Genomic DNA, 15,079 nt, shown 5'->3' on the forward strand with positions numbered 1-15,079 from the left:
CTTTTGGCTTATTTCACCCCTCGACTGGATGGCGCCGAGGTCACCCAAGTTAAAGGGGTTCTAATAAGTTAACAGATGCGGTTCTTTCCTACGATGCCATTGACCGTGCAGGTCACCCGCTCTCCGCCATACATTCCCAGCGCTGTAGAAAAAAGGCATTGTCTAGCGAGCCACAGTTAGGGGACGGTGTGTGTGACGCGTGTGTTGATTCAGGTACTCAGCCCAGTACACAAGAGCACGCCTGGTTAATTACCGTCTTCTGAGCTGGGAGAGGAGGGAAGGCGCAGCCTCACAGAAGGTCAGTGGAAGCCTCTTGGGACACGTGCCCTGAGACCGAGCCAACCAGGGGAGGGCGACTGTGACCTCAAGTAGATGCTGACGTTTCCAGTCCAGCCCGCAAGTGCTCAATTCACAGACGCGGTTGCCTTAATATGGGCTTGGTATGCCGAGCTGCGGGTGGTCAGCGCCACGGTGCACGCGGGATTGTGGTTATGGGCTGTCTCAGAAGATGGATGTGGAAGATACGTTTTTTAGGAAATAATAAACCGCTCGTAATATGTTCAGCATGTGTGACTTCCAGCTGGACCCCTGAGTCGGCGTGCTCGTCTGAGTGATGCCTTATATGGCCCTGAGGCTCCCAGAGCCCTCTGCAAGGCGTCCTCCCTCTCAGAGCTCAAGAGCTGAAAAACATGTGTCTTGGCCAAGGTCGGAATTAGAATGTTGGCCGTTTGTTCTCTACGTTGGGTATAACAATAATAAGGCTTAAGGCTTTTTTATGGACCTTGTACATGCACAGCCCCGTGAGTCGGGGAACTGGCAAGAGCTGCGTTCGGGTCCCCTCCGCAAGCAGGTGTTCAAGACTTTGCATGAACTGTGGTGCTGAGGTCGCCGCGTGGAGACACCATCGTGGCCCGCAGGAGGCCAGGCAGGCCTGGCGGGGAGTCGGGTAGATGCCCCCTTGATGGGACCACCAGCCTCGGCTCCGGGGTACAGACCGCAGGCTTCCCCGGGGACACGGGTGGGCTGGGGTCAGCGCCCTGCGGTTCGGGGCCCCAGGCCTGAGCAGGGGCTCAGCCGTAGCCTCCTGGCTGCACTGGGATGGAGTAGCTGAGGCAGGAGGCGGGACCTCATACTCCCGGTCACCCCTCCCTTCCCTTCCCACACCTGCTCCCCACGCCGCCTCCCCTCACCCCTTTCCTCCCCTGCTCCCCACTCCTGCCTCTTTCACCCCTTTCCTCATCTCCCTCCTTTACACCATTCCCTCACCCTCTTCCGTCACCTCCTTCATTCACTTCCTTCCCTTACCCCCTTCCCTCACCCCTTTCCTCACCTCCTTCGCTCATTCCCTTCCCTCACCCCTTCCCTCACCTCCTTTCCTGAGGACTGGGGATATCAGCCTCCAGACTCTGATGCTGCACGTGCAGATGGAGAATTAAAGTTAGTAGCAAGCCTTCCCGCAGGGAGGTGGGGCTCTGGCAGCCCGCTCTGGGCCTCCGGCTCAGTCCTGTTTATTAGCCGCTGGGTGGGAATTTTCACGAGCAGCCTCCGCGGGATCTAAACAGGAAGGGGCGTGTGCCCACACGGACGTTAGGCGGTAGCCTGGGGATCTGAACCCGGTTGTGACTGCAGAGGCTGGGTTTGCTTAGCCACCGGGTCCACAGCTGGGTGCCGTGTGTCCCGAGAACAGGGCTGGGCTTCGGCGGGGAGCCCCCGTCTGGGGCCCTCCAGGCTGCGCCTGGGGACGCGGGGTTGGGAGGGTCCGCGCTGGAGCTCTGGGCAGCCCTGTCCACAGCTCCGGCCTCCGCCCCGAGAGCCGCGTCCCCGGCCTGACCCTCCAGAACCAAGTGGGCGAGAATCAGACGGAGAGAATGGCCGTCCTCCGCCTCCGATTTGGGTGCCTGAGGGCTGATTTAGGGGCTGAACAGTAAGAAGTGCTTTTGTTTATTTGTCTTTGTTTCAAGAACCAGAAGGCTGACCAGCCTCCTTCCTGCAGCCACTAATTTCCTCTTTAGAAATAAAAGCTGTGATAGGCACCTGGGGGGCTCAGTCAGTTGGGCAGCCGACTTCAGCTCAGGTCGTGATCTTGTGGCTCTTGGGTTCAAGCCCCGCATCGGGCATTGTGCTCCCTGTGACCCTGTCCCTGGACCGGCCACCCCAGCAGCCTTCAAACAGACAGAATCTCAGCTCCCCACCCCCACCCAACCTGCTGAGCCAGGATCTGCGTTCTAACAGCACCCCGAGGTGATTTAGAGAAGTACCGTTCGAGGAAACGCCGGGATGTGTCTTCCAGTGTATTCAGTGGACATTTTAGGGCGGTTTCTTTTTTCCTCCCGGTTAAACTGCGTCTATTTCCTTGTAACAAGACTTCGCCTAGGACTTCCACTGAATTTCATGATTGATGCAGACGGAGAGCTGCGCCTGTGTGCACGTGGATGTGCCCAGTGTATCAAGAGCCGGAATAATGACCCTGTGGGAAACAGAAAGGCATACGAGGGGATGAACACATGAGTTTATCTCTGGCATCAAGGAGCCGGCCCATTATTCTAATCTGATCAGGGAATTCTCCGTGACAGCTGAGTGATGGTGGGGGGAGCCTGGCGTTTCTTTCCTGTGTGTTTCTTCTGGCGGACGGACAGGCCTTTTGATCAACAAACCCGGGTCTGATTACAGGGTCTTTAATGGACAAGACGGAGCGCACCGGACTTGTAACCTCTTCAAATTGAACAGCGGCCAAATGAAAGATGCTTCCGTGCCGCACACGGACAATAGGCCTCCTGCAAACAGAAGACAGTGGTGGCACTAACGCTGATTTAGGGGCAGGGAGCCTGCAGTTAAAATTAAGCTGGAGGGCTGTGAGCTTTATGTGGAAATGACAGGCAAATCTCCGGTTCCCAGAACAAACGTAATACGCTATTGTTGCAAGTCCTTTGCAAAGAAAATCCCGTTCTGAGAAGAGAAGGTTCATTGTTCAGTGCGCTGCCCACCTTCTTGTGTCCTTTGGTGCCCGAGCGGAATTTCCAGGGTGGCCCACGGGGCAGAGGGGGATTATTCCCCTCATCATGGATTTATTAAGCCTTAGACGTGGGTGCAGCACTGTGGGGAGTGCAGGGGACTCAAAGCAATAAGTGGGCCAGGGCCCGTGTGTCTCCACGCACCGGGCCTGGCTCCGTGGAATCAGTAAAACATGAGGAAGTAAACGGTGCCACATGCACAGCGTGGACGCCACCTCCGTGGCTGTTCGAGCGAGCCCCGCCCCTGCACGGCCTTGCCAGTCCAGGGGCTGACAGCCTTGGTGCACCCAAGAAGACGTCTGCCCAGCCCCTCTCCTTGTCGTTTCCATGGGGGCCCGTCCAGTAATGGGCAACATGTCCTGGTGTGTCACGTGACAGGCACCCCTAGGTGTTTTCTGCGCACCCGGCCTTTTACTCCAGCGCCCCGGGAGCCCCGCTCAGCGTCCCGCCTGCCCGCTGCACCAGCGCGGAGCCCTCTGCCCACCTCCCCGCCGCGCCTCTTCCTCCCTCACCCCTTCCAGCTCTGCCCTCTGGCTTTTCCTAACCAGGCCCACACCACGCACCTCTTCTCCCGAAAGCAATCACCGTTCTGACATCTTTCACCATCCATTTGGTTTGGCTCACTTTGAACTTTATATAAATGAAATCACGAGATACATAATCTTTGTGTCAAATTTCATTTGCTCAAAGCCAGGCCGGAGAGAGCCCTGTTCCACGTGCCAGTAGCCCACGCTTGCATTTCTGCAAAGTGCTTCACTGTCTTTTTTTTTTTTTTAATGTTTTATTTATTTCTGAGAGAGAGGCAGCATGAGCAGGGGAGGGTCAGAGACAGAGGGAGACACAGAATCCGAAGCAGCTCCAGGCTCCGAGCTGTCAGCACAGAGCCTGATGCGGGGCTCGAACCCACGAACCGTGAGATCATGACCTGAGCCGAAGTCGGATGCTTAACCGACTGAGCCACCCAGGCGCCCCAGTGCTTCGCTGTCTGAACACAGCCTCGTTTGTTTCTTCTTCGCCGATGGACGTTCTGCTGGTGGATGTTCCCGTCGTGTCCAGGTCGGGTTCCTCTGTGAACGTCCTTGGAGGTTATTTCAGTGCACACACACATGCATTTATGCTGAGGTTTGCAAGCTCTGGGTACAAAGCCTCCAGAGACTTTCAAAGTACTCATTCCATGTTATACTCCCAATAGCAGTGCGGGAAACACCACTTTCCTCACACATCCCCTCCTCACCAGTGCTTGGCATGGGTCAGGCCACGTCGCCCTGTGATTGTGGTTGTTTTTGACGTTCGGGTGCATGTGTGATGGGACCTTGTTGTCATTTTCACTTCCGTTTCTGTCACGGCTAATGTGCCCCAGCCCCTCTTCATGTACCTGTAGGCGCTTTGGGATTCCTTCTTTCCTAGGTGCTTATAGACATTTTTTGCCGATGTTTATTGCACTGGGTCGTCTGACGCTCCCTCCCACTTGCTCATTTGTAAAAGTCGTTTATACATTCACGTCATAAGCCGTGTGACTCCAGATTTCCTCCCGTCTTCATAGCCTGCCTTCTCACAGTGTTTTCACAAGTGTCTTTTGAAGAACAGAATTTTAAAATTTTGATGAAGTCCGATTTGTAAATCTGCGTTTTGTGGAGTGTTTTCCTTCTGTTCTTGTTTGATGAAGTATTTGCTTTGTTCAAGGTCATGAAACTATTTCTCTTGGTTATTGTCTAGGAGCTTTAATATAGTACCTCCCACACCGAGGTCTGTGAGGGATCCGGAATGTACTCTTGAGTGTGGCGTGAGGTAGGGGTCATGGTTCCTGTATTTCTGTGTGGAGGCTGCGTTATTCCAGACCGGGTCGTGAAAACACCATCACTGCCCCGCACCAGCACTATGGTGCCCTTACTGCAGGTTAGGAGACACGCGGATCTTCATCTGAACTATTGGGTCCACTCGTCTGTTTGTCTGTCCTTAGGCTGAAATCGTACTGTTTAAATTACTACACTTTCAGAATAAGTCTTATGTTTTTCTTAAATAGTTTACCATCAAATTGGTTTCCATATAACACCCAGTGCTCATCCCCACAAGTGCCCTCCTCCGTGCCCATCACACCCCCTCCCCTCCCCCCCACCCCCATCAGCCCTCAGTTTGTTTCTCAGCATNTTTTTCAGGTGTGGAGTTTGATGAGTTTCTTATAGATTTTGGATACTAGCCCTTTATCTGATCTGTCATTTGCAACTATCTTTTCCCATTCCGTTGGTTGCCTATTAGTTTTCTGGGTTGTTTCCTTGGCTGTGCAGAAGCTTTTAATCTTGATGAGGTCCCCATAGTTCATTTTTGCTCTTGATTCCCTTGCCTTTGGGGATGTGTCAAGTAAGAAATTGCTGAAGTCAAGGTCAAGGAGGTTGTTTCCTGCTTTGTCCTCTAGGGTTTTGATGGTTTCCTGTCTCACATTCAGGTCCTTTATCCATTTTGACTTTATTTTTGTGTACAGTGTGAGAAAATGATCTGCTTTCATTCTTTTGCATGTTGCTGTCCAGTTCTCCCAGCACCATCTGTTAAAGAGGCTGTCTTTTTTCCACTGGATACTCTTTCCCACTTTGTCAAAGATGAGTTGGCCATACATTTGTGGGTCCAATTTTGAGTTTTCTATTCTATTCCATTGGTCTATGTGTCTGTTTTTGTGCCATCAGAATAAGTCTTATTAACTAATAGTTTAAGTGCCACAGATATCATCTCCAAGGTTTTATTTATTATCCTTCACCCTTTACATTTTCATACACATTTTAGAATCAACGTGCCAAGTTATGCACAGTGTACATACACACACCACGGTTGAGATTTGGGGTTGAGGATGCAATATATCTACAGAAGATGAAAGTTATGAGAACTTACATACTTATAATATAAAAATTTCCAATCTGGGGCACCTGAGTGTCTCAGTTAAGCATCCGACTTTGGTTCAAGTCATGATCTCAGAGCTCATGAGTTCGAGACCAGCGTCTGGATCTGTGCTAATAGCTCAGAGCCTGGAGCCTGCTTCAGATTCTATGTCTCCCTCTCTCTCTGCACCTCCCCCACTGACACTGTATCTCTCTCAACAATAAATAAAACATTAAGAACATTTTTTAAGTAAAAGATGAAATACAATTTTCCTATTCATGAATGTGATATACCTCTCCATTTATTGATCTCTTGAATTTCTCTGAGTAACATTTCAAAGTTTTCTGTGTAGAGAACTTACGTATTTTTGTGAGGTTGATTCCCAAGCATTTGGGGGCCATGATGCTAATATACATGCTTTTATTCTTTTCTTTTGGTTTTTTAATTTTTTTTCCATTTTACATCTATTCTGTTCACTTTCTATTTGTTCATATTAGCAAAATGGAAATACAATTAAGACTAATTTTATACTGACTTTGCATTTTGTTTGAATTTAAAACTTAATGTTTTATATGGTTTTGTGATTTTTACCTTTCCTTATGGTAGAGGACAGTTTGAATTTGCTTCCTTATCCTTATGGCACTTAGCCATTTAGTGACAGACAAAATGTGTAACTACTTGTTGATTTGTTGGCTGGTGATGGCTTTTGTAAGGAACGTGAGTCTTTCCTGGTTACTTTACAAATGAGAACTCAGGAGACCACTTCGTTCAATGGTCAGACCATCCCAGCTAAATCTGAGATGTGAAGTGTAACTAAGTCCCATGGGCTTCTCCGTCCTGTTGTCCATTCCAGCTTCTAAAACAGAAGAATACCCTTGTCTTTTTTTTAATTATTTTTTATTTTATTTTTTACAAATAGTTTATTGTCAAGTTGGTTTCCATATAACACCCTGTGCTCATCCCCACAAGTGACCTCCTCCATGCCCATCTCCCCCCTTTCTCCTCACACCCATCAGCCCTCAGTTTGTTCTCAGCATTCAAGAGTCTCTCATGGTTTGCCTCCCTCCCTTTCCCCCACCATTTCCCCCCTCTNTTTTTTGGGTGTGGAAAATACCCTTGTCTTAATAAGATAAGCACACGTAGCTGCACGTGCTTTTGCACCACATCACGTCTTGCTGAAGGCCATTTTGGTTGAATTAATGTAAAATTCAGGGTGCATAAAATAAAGAATACAAATAATTCAGAAACAGAATAAAAACAGTGGAAGTTGATTCTCAAATTTTGTTGAAGTTTGATGCAACGACATTAGCATATTGCATTTTAAGAGTTAAAAAACAAAAGTTTATTGGGCAAAAGTTTCCCTCAAACCTATTATTTAATGGAAAAATCATTGTTAAAATGAAAGCATTCCATACTGCATCTTATCATCCTCGTTGTATATTTTAAAAGAACAATGAATGCCAAGTATCTGACCTTAATACGTAAAGCAAGAGGTTAAAGTAAAAGAAAGAAATTCATCTAAAATTAAAATTTAAAAGCCACATTAGTTCTCCTTGATCTTACACCAAACATGTACAGGGCGTCTTTCATTAATGCGTTATCTTTAGAAAGTAGTCCGGGTTTGTCGGAATTGAAATAAGATTCATTTAATCAGCTATCGTAGTTCATCTGTTAAATTGCAGCACTTTGCTCTCCATTTGTAAAATAATTTTCAAACTAATGAAGTAAGGTCAATTGCATGCAGTTTTATTCTAGCCAAATTGCTGTTAATTGCATCAAAGGCCTTGGTAAGGTCAATAAATGTTGCCTTTTTATATCCTCTCTTGAAAATGGCAGAAAATAAACTCCTTTTCTCTGTAATGCATTCAGGTTTGGGGCAACTCATTGCAGTGGACTCTTAGATTTTCATGACCTGATTTGAAAGTGTTCCATTCCTAAGGACTGGTAGGAGGGATGGAGTTACCAATGAGGCTTTAGTTTTATTTATTTATTTATTTTTAATGATTTATTTATTTATGAGAAAGAGAGAGAGGCAGTGTGAGCAGGGGAGGATCAGAGAGAGAGGGAGATACAGAATCTGAAACAGGCTTCAGGCCCTGAGCTGTCAGTACAGAGCCCTATGCGGGGCTCGAACCCACGAACCGTGAGATCATGATGTGAGCTGAAGTCGGACGCTTAACTGACTGAGCCACCCCGGCACCCCACCAACGTAGCTTTAGAAAAGACACGTTTATCTCCAGGGCTCCTTGCTGCTCCTTAGTAATGGCAGTGTTGTCTCTCAGACATAGGCTTCTACTGAACAATTCAATAATAGTTGTAGGCTTTGACTTTTTTATTTTATGGTAACCAGTCTGGACCTCAATACCTCTTTTCCCTTAACTTTCTTTTCTACAAACAGTTAAGTGTTTGCTGATCAGCTCAACTCTACTGATAGTGCGAGGTGTGCAGCCTGGCTGACTTGGCGGCTCCCGCNGATACCTCTTTTCCCTTAACTTTCTTTTCTACAAACAGTAAGTGTTTGCTGATCAGCTCAACTCTACTGATAGTGCGAGGTGTGCAGCCTGGCTGACTTGGCAGCTCCCGCATCCTGGGCCAGCGTCATGAAGGGCGAGGTAGCCCATGGGCGATCAGGATCTTGCCGCGCCTCGTGGATTCTGCAGACCTGTCACAGTTCTTAGGACTGGATCAAATTTTCAGTGACTTTTACCCTTTATTGTGCCTACCTTTGTAACCGTCTCAGTTTGTAAACCATTAATGCCGTGTCTGTGCACGTGTGTGTACGCACTTGAATATTGCTTCGCTAGGAGCCCTGCCTGACCAGGATCACTACTGTGCCTTCCTCCTCCTCCCCCCAACTCTAGGACCCTCTGTCTTGCCTCACTGCCTCTGACATGGAGTCTGTTGTCCACCTTCTCCCCTCACTAGCCCCCCATCTCCTAAAGCGCTGGTCTTGTCTTTCTCTGTTCCTTCGTTCCACTGAATTATGCCAGGCACCTTTCACAATGCCTGGCATAGTAAGCCTTCCGAACTATTTGTTGAGGGTATGAATGAATTCATGAATAAACAAATAAATACGTGAAGTACTAATATATAGGTAAGAACAGAACTCGGTGGGATAAAGGATATCAGGCACTTCTCCAAACCCAGGGGATTATAGAAGGCAGGCTGGGATAAATTCAAAGAAACTTCACAAAGAATGGTGGCGCCAAATAATTGTTATACACTCAGAATCATACATAAACATAGAACAAATGATACCTTCTCCTGCATGGAATTAATTACCAAGGGCCTTAATTACCTGCACACTTAACACCTTCCATTCTTACAACCATGGAATATTTCTTGAAATCGACACAATGTTTTCATACATAGACCCAACTACTCGGGTTATTGATCCTAATAATGGCAGGTAACATTTAGTGAGCGCCTGTTTTTAGAAATGGTTTTACAAAAGGGTAAACCCAGAGATGATAACTAGTGGCTAGTAAGTGGTAGAGCCTGAATCTCACCCAAGGAAACCCATCCCCAGAGCCTGCCTTCCCAACCGTGACAAATGAGTACATCCAGTGCAACTCAGATCAATAGGCATTCAAGCCCTATGGCTGGCTGCTGAATATTTTGGTTAATCAAGGAAACCTTCAACCTAGAACATTCCAAAGCAGCCAGAAGGCGCAGAGAAGACGGAAGCATCATCCTTGGGCAGGTGGCAATTATGGGACAACTGGCTGTAGAAAGGCTGCATGCAGGGGACAACTTTTTTCTGAATGTGGCTTGACTTCCAGTGTAAGTTGAAGGTATCAGACACTTTCTGCATTGGACTTGGCCAGTAATGATCTTCTCTTTCTTGTGTCTTTGAGAATTGAAGCTGGCTTGGGTCTGCTCGCAAGCTGTCATTTAGCCATTAGAACAGTGGAACAGTGTATCATGTTCACTTTACCTATTTTTGAAATATTACCTGGGTGCCCCGGATAACACTCTATGTAGGGAGCTTTCCCGGGGCTCTTGTCCATGGGGTTCTAGGGGAAGTAGGGCCATCTCTGGACCCCAAGTTCCAAGTCCCCTTCATGTCTCAAGTCTCTGCACTTTGATCCAAAGTCTTAAATGACTTCCCTTAGTTTCTTCTTTTCATAGCACCAGATTCAGGCCCAGGCATAGTCCTGTTTCTGAGTCCAGTCCGTTCCAAACCGGGACAAGATAATCATGTAGAAACTGATTCATGAGAACGGAGAACCAACCTAGGATGGGTTTGAATAGAATAGGTCACACGATGTATTACAATCTCTGAAATCACCTCGGTTTGGCATTTCCCAGTCAGTCTGTACATGCCCTGCCAGTCGGTGCAGCTCTGTATGAAGAAGCTGAAAGCATCATAGACAATGCTTGCCTTGTTTAATATTAGCTGGCAGAACAGTGAGTCTTGTCTAAGTGACCAGCGTGGTGATTTATGGCCGTATTCCAGAAAAATTTAATTACATGACATAAACAACTAGTTAGTATGAGGCTTGAGAATCACAGCCAGGAAGTGAGGGAGCAGTATAATTATCATCTGCCCTGCCGGGAATTCATCACTGATGGCCTGGGCTGGACTGCCTTCTGTTGTGCATGGTAGTTTTCCTGTGCGTGATAGGAAAGTCTGTTTGTATGAGACGCTGGGCTCCATGGGCCAGTGGCTCACTGAGAACCTTTCTTTGTGTCTCTTGCACAGAGTTATCTGCTAGGATGACAATTGCCATTGTAGGATCTAATATTTATACATTTATGTATGTATTTAGGTTTATTTTTAAAATGTTTTAAATGTTTTATTTATTTCTGAGAGAGAGAGTGTGTGTGAGCAGGGGGGAGGGCAGAGAGAGAGGGAGACACAGAATCCGAAGCAGGCTCTAGGCTCTGAGCTGTCAGCACAGAGCCGGACGCGGGGCTCAAACCCACGAACTGTGAGATCATGACATGAACTGAAGTCGAACGCTTAACCGACTAAGCCACCCAGACACCCCTATTTAGGTTTATTTTTGAGAGAGAGAGAGAGAGAGTGCATGTGTGCCAGCAGGGGAGGGGCAGAGAGAGAATCTCAAGCAGGCTCCAGAGAGCCAGCTGAGTGGGGCTCGATCCCACAACCCTGGGATCAATACCTGAGCTGAAATCAAGAGTCGGTTGCTTAACCGACTGAGCCACCGAAGGGGCCCAGGATCTAATTTTTACTTTTGATAATGATAACCAGCAGAGTAATAGCGCCATGCACTTGGAAGACAGCAGACAAAGTGTGTTTGTTCCTCGCTGTTCCTGGGATGGCTGGATCAGAAAGAAGGTCAGGGTGAGGTGCAAGTGCTTTGCAGGTTTTGTCGTGCCTGCCTTTGTGAGGACATTATAAAGCCTGTCAAGTCATGTTGCTTTGCCTGCATGGTAACACGTGCATGAGATGGTATCAAAATTCAACAAGATGCAATCTTTCATGCAGATTTAAAGAAAGAAAACCACTTGAGAAATCCCCGAGCAGAGAGACCTAGAGAGTCTGTGCTCATGAAACAAATAGAAAGACCTGAGATCTTAGCTCACCTCATGCACCAAATGGGTGCACAAATGAGACACAGCTGCAGACAATGCAACAAATAGCTGTTTTTGCTTCATTGCCTCCAATCAACTAATATTAATTAATACTTGCTCAATTAGTTGTTATTAAATTTCTGCCAACTTATTGACCATTTTGGGGGTGCTCCTCGGACATACGCTTATCTGCATTGACTCATGGAATCTGCACACATTCTACAAAGTAGGTCTGTTATTAGCCTGCTTAATTGATGAGGAAACTAAATAGAACGGGGATCTGGTAGCTTGCCCCGTTATAGAGGGTGCCAGTTGCAGAGTCGGATTTTGAACCCACTCAGTTCTTCTCTTGGGCTCCTGCCCTTTGCTCCACGGTTTCCCGCCTTGCTGTACCCTGGAATGATTATCCCGCATCTGGAGTGCTGCGTTCGGTAGGGGCAGTGGTAATCCAGAAGCCATTGAGTCCATGGGAGCAGAGTCTTAGGTCTGTGATGGGCGGGGCGCAGCTGAAGGATAAAGAGAAGAGTGACGGGAGGCGATGTGATAGCGTGCACACTTTCAGAAGCGTGCAAACTCACTCAGCATCACCCTTGCTTGGTCCTTTGGGAAGAGCTGACACCAACAGCCAGTCCCAGATTAGCTTCGATCTGAGAGCAGTGGGCTGCACAGACCTCGAAACAGTGCCTGAGGTTTGTTTTGAGAAGAAGCCAGACAGCACCCCTCAGGACCCTGAGGAGGGGGCTCCCTGACCGGGACTCGCACCCGGTGAACATGGGAGTCATTTCCAAGTGACCTGGTATTTGGCATTTGATGCAAAGAAGATACTGAGGCCTCCCTCCTTACAGAAGGGAGGGACAGGTATGCCCTGGGCTGGCCTCACTCTCCCCCTACACCAGGGCATATGCTGGTGAGACATCTGGTCAGAGGTGCCACAGATGGATACACGCACTGTGACCCACTAGCCAACATACCAGTGTCAGCTGGAACTCGTTCGAAGTGCAGATCAGAGCCCAGGCCCCCACTCCCAGCACCAGTCAGTGCTGCGCATTTATAGGAGATGCAGGGTGGGTCATGAGTACCTAAAGTTTGGGGGCTCCGATCCAAGGCTGTGGTCGTCAGTCTCGGCTGCACATTAGAGTCACCCAGGGAGCTTTCAGAAGACCAAGGCAAAAGTCTTTCCTTCCATGTTGTTCCGGAGAGGGGGCCCTCGGCAGCCCTGGTTTTCTGAGCTCCCCAGGTGTTCTGCCGTGGAGCCAGGGTTTAGAAGCCGACCACGGTAAGCACTCTCTTGAGCCTCTGTTGAGGCTGTGAACTGATTCTCTGGGCTCCGTGTGGGCCTTGGGAACATGTTTTAGATTACGAAAAAATGCATTTGTTACGAAACCACTCAATATTAAATGGGAGCCATAGGTTTCTAGATCGGGGCTGCAGCAAATGGTTGTATGACTGAACCCTTTACTTATAAAGAGATACAAGCATGAACGCTGGCGCTGGGGAAGCCTCCAAATTGAGGGCCTCGGGTTCTCTAAATGGTAGGCTTGCAAGTCTTAAGGGAGAGGTTGGGGGAGCTGTCCTTGTCTGTGCCCCCGTGACAGCCTGTGCCTGTCACCCTGGAGTCTATATATTGACTTGCTTGTTTGTTTGTATTTAAAAAACAAAAACAAAAAACTCTCTATTTTTTAAAACTGCATGTTAGCTGGGGCACCTGGGTGGCTCAGTCAGTTGGGCATCTGACTTTGATTCAGGTCGGTTCCGGTCACGATCTCACAGCTCCTAGGTTTGAATCCTGAGTCAGGCTCTGTGCTGACAGCTCAGAGCCTGGAGCCTGCTTCGGATTCTGTGTCTCCCTCTCTCTCTCTGCACCCCCCCCCAAAAAAAATAAATAAAACATTAAAAAAATAAAAAAATCTAAAACTGCATGTTAGCTAACTTTAGTAAATGCCTTCATTTAAAGGTTGAGCATATTTCTTTAGCTAATGTATTTTTACCATTGAGTTCCTACAAATTATTATATCAAATCTGTATATGACGTATTTTAAGTTGTAGCTTTCTTGTACCTTTCTGGAACCATTTTTATCTGTCTGATTTTAATATTTATAAATGTTATTTATTTTGAGGTTATGCACTTGTCTGTGTGTGTGTGTGTTAGAGAGAGAGAGAGAGTGCGCGCTGGCACAAGCATGTGAGCAGGGATGGGGGCACAGAGGGAGAGGGAGAACCCCAAGCAGGCTCCATACCCAGCAAGGAGCCTGACGTGGGGCTCCACCCGGCACCCTGGGATCGTGACCTGAGCCAAAATCATAACCGTGCCCCGGTTATGAACTTGTTTTAAGAACACAAGTACTTTGCCATGACAGCTGGTGAGCAGGCAGCAGGAGTTGGGGCTGCATCTCCTGAGCCCTTTGCCTGGGAAGTGAGCCATCCGAGGACTCCCCGTGCACCTAGCCCAGCTTCAGAGTCACTCTCACACCTTAAAGACTGATCAGTAAGTATCAATATAACCAATAAATACAGATAATCAGATGAATTGTAGGTATAAACTTTCAGCCAAGTTGATGGTCTTAGACCTTAAGAAAACGAAATGATCCAGGGTATAAGTAGAGGCTCAGCCTACACACAACACTCATGCTCCCATACGCCCTCTCAGCCTCTCACTGCCCGAGACAAGGACAGGCGCACACACGCAGACACACACTCAGGGCACAGGGCCCACTTCTGCCCAATTGGGAAACAGAGGTGTAGCCCATCTCCTGGACGCTGACTGCCAGCCCAGGGTCATGAGTTACCCAGTTTATTTAGGAGCGCAAGAGAAGCCAGATCTGAAATGCTTGGTCCATACTATATAAGACGGCCAGACACCAGGAGGGCTGTGCCTGCACATTCAGGAGAAGCAGGATGTGGGTGGGGCGCCCCCTGTGGGGCCGCCTGCTGCTCCCCTGAGCTTGGTCACAGCGGAAGGTCAGCTGCGTTTCCCCCATCCTGGCAGGACGAAGGAGCTCACGGGACAGGCTTCTTTTTGTTATGTTTTCACCCTGGCGAGCTGTCCTCACTCAGAGGCCACTCACTGGGTCTACCTGTGTGATCGCCACACAGGAAAGAAACAGGAACATTCGTCAGTGGGTTACATTGGCTTTGCACGCCCAAATATCTGGTTCGCGTGGACTAAATTGGTGGCCCCTTGATTTGGCACAGCGGGAGGCTGCGAGAAAGAACTCGACTTAATCATTGTTTCCGGAAACCATTCAGGGATCAGTTATAGCACAGAGTCCTGTCGATCCACATGGAGTTAAAGGGCATGCCCAGTACCAGAGCGTTCCCGGAACGTGCCAACCACACAGTCAGGCTCCGCCAAAGGAAAACAGGAACAAAACAAAAATAAACTATAGCACCTACACCAATTTGAAAGAACAGAACCGTGGCACACAGATCTGGCAGAGCATATAAAATTTGTGGAGCAGGGAGCGATCTGCACGTACCTTTGGTCAAAGCTAAGAAACGGGCACCCGAGCGGCTCAGTTGGTTGAGTAGCCGACTTTGGCTCAGGTCATGTTCTCACAGTTCATGGGTTCGAAGCCTGCGTCGGGCTCCGCCCTGACAGCACAGAGCCTGGAGCCTGCTTTCGATTCTGTGTCTCCCTCTCTCTGCCTCTTACCCACTCG

The sequence above is a fragment of the Crocuta crocuta genome, unplaced genomic scaffold (assembly GCF_008692635.1).
Source record: "Crocuta crocuta isolate KB4526 unplaced genomic scaffold, BGI_CrCroc_1.0 scaffold408, whole genome shotgun sequence".
Classification (NCBI taxonomy): domain Eukaryota; kingdom Metazoa; phylum Chordata; class Mammalia; order Carnivora; family Hyaenidae; genus Crocuta; species Crocuta crocuta.